Genomic DNA, 1883 nt, shown 5'->3' with positions numbered 1-1883 from the left:
CAGTTTAATCTACAACAACACTGAGGTGCAAATAGTATCTGCCACCATTTATAAGTATAAATAGCATAATTATTATTTACACTTATTGCAAAGAATCTATCGCTATTTTCACATAGTGTAAATATAATCTATTGCTGTTTAAACTTAGTGTAAAAAGCTATCTCTAAGAAAATGTTCTACTTTCACAGTGTAAATACCTTTATTAGTCACTGAATCGTTCACTCAGCCGATTCATTCAAGAATGGTCAGTGAATCATTATGTCGTCAAATTTGTTTACACACACTTTCATTCAAGGCCGAAACAAGCAACTCGACGAGCAAGTACTTTTGCTCAAAAACGTTTAGATCCACAGTCCTCGGTTTTGCTAGCTGTGTTTGTAACTGCCAATATTGTGTATAAAATGTTAGTTCAAGAGTATTATCTTACTGAACTGTTTTATAAAAGCAAGATGATTACCTCTGTTACTCAAGAACGCCCCAAACAACTGTCGCCAATTCATGCTCCCGATTTTGAACCAGTAATGGAGAATTTGAAAACATCTTTTGAACTATCGACGACAGATCCTGAATATGGGTGAAAGAAAGTAGTTCCTCACATAAACTGGTTTTTGGAACATATTTTGCATGTTAAGTATGTGTGTGATTGTATACAACATGATATATTTTTTTATTAATATGCGTTTCTGGTTTAGGCTACTGTATTATATCCCGTGCACACACACTATATGCTTTATCGCAGGGTTTCTCAACCAGATCCCTTTAGATATCTCAATAATCTGACACACCTGCTAATCTGACAGAGGAATGGATTATGGATTGAGAAAAGCCTGCTTTATTGTATCAGTTGTTTACGGTAATATTTCTCACCTATTTCATGATGGACTTATATTGCTAGTTTTATTAAATTCAAGTCTTGATGTTTCCCCCTTTAACCATTCCCTGTTGGCTATTGTTTTAAGAACCTTATCTCAAATCTGTTTACAGCGCTCTTTGATCGTCACAGAATATTGGATCCTTGGAAATTCAATTAGGGTTCTGTCTAGACACATCTTTATTTTTCTGAAGTCATGCGACACACCTCAGCTGTGCTCAGCAGTTGTGTGACTCGCAGGACAGTCGGACATTTTAGAAGTTAATCTAGCCAATGATCATGGATTTTAGCTTTTTTTTTTTTTTTTTTTTTACAACCTTATTCAGTAGAACAAATGTTTATAGCCTACCATTAAAGTGTTCCATGTGATCATTGAATCATTCAATCATTGAATCAGTCAGATTTGTGAATGGAATAAACCAGAAAGGATGATTTGTTCATAAATTGGACATATTTATTGGTTCCATTTGTTCACATTAGTTAACTGTAAAGGCCCTTGCACACTGATTCCGAAATGTTCGTATGCGTTTTTTCGTATTAGTGATTCGGTGGCTATGAATTGTCAAGACACCATCCGAACACCATTCAAACGGCTCGCTACGGATGCGAAAAACGCAGAAAATCGAACCCGATCCAATTTTTTTTTTATGACGGACGAAAGTTTCGGAGGCAGTGTGTAAGCGTGATTGACATAACGTGAGGTGAGGTCGTATTTATTTTTTAACGTGCGGAAATTTCGGACGCGAATTACGGACTCGGTGTGCAAGGGGCTTTACATGATGAAAAAAAAACATTCTAAAGCATTTACTAATCTATGATAGTTCACTTTGAAATATTTTTTTGGTATGTTTTAGCTTTCCTCAAGGGCATCCAAGATGGAGGTGTCTTTGTTTCCGCAGTAGTTTCAATTTTGATATTTTTAGGTCAAACCGTTCTTGTCTGTCAGTCATATAATGCAGGTCTATGGTCACCACCTCAAAGAGCATGCACAGAGAAGTCCAAATTAAACATG

The 1883-nt window shown here is 36.0% G+C and overlaps 1 protein-coding gene across 1 annotated transcript in view; it reads right to left on the bottom strand.

Annotated features, from left to right (window-relative positions):
• The window catches only part of dusp8b (dual specificity phosphatase 8b), a 247418-nt gene extending 246426 nt beyond the window's left edge, over positions 1 to 992 (bottom strand). Inside the window, exon 1 of the mRNA XM_056240405.1 lies at positions 983 to 992. The gene's annotated coding sequence lies outside the window, so the exon portion shown is untranslated. The remainder of the gene's footprint in view (positions 1 to 982) is intronic.
• Positions 993 to 1883: the final 891 nt, after the last annotated feature.

This window comes from Rhinichthys klamathensis, unplaced genomic scaffold, assembly GCF_029890125.1.
Source record: "Rhinichthys klamathensis goyatoka isolate OS25496 unplaced genomic scaffold, OSU_Roscu_1.1 h1tg000596l_1, whole genome shotgun sequence".
NCBI lineage: Eukaryota > Metazoa > Chordata > Actinopteri > Cypriniformes > Leuciscidae > Rhinichthys > Rhinichthys klamathensis.
The sequence above is the reverse complement of the archived record's forward strand: the minus strand, read 5'-3'. Positions and strand labels throughout refer to the sequence as shown.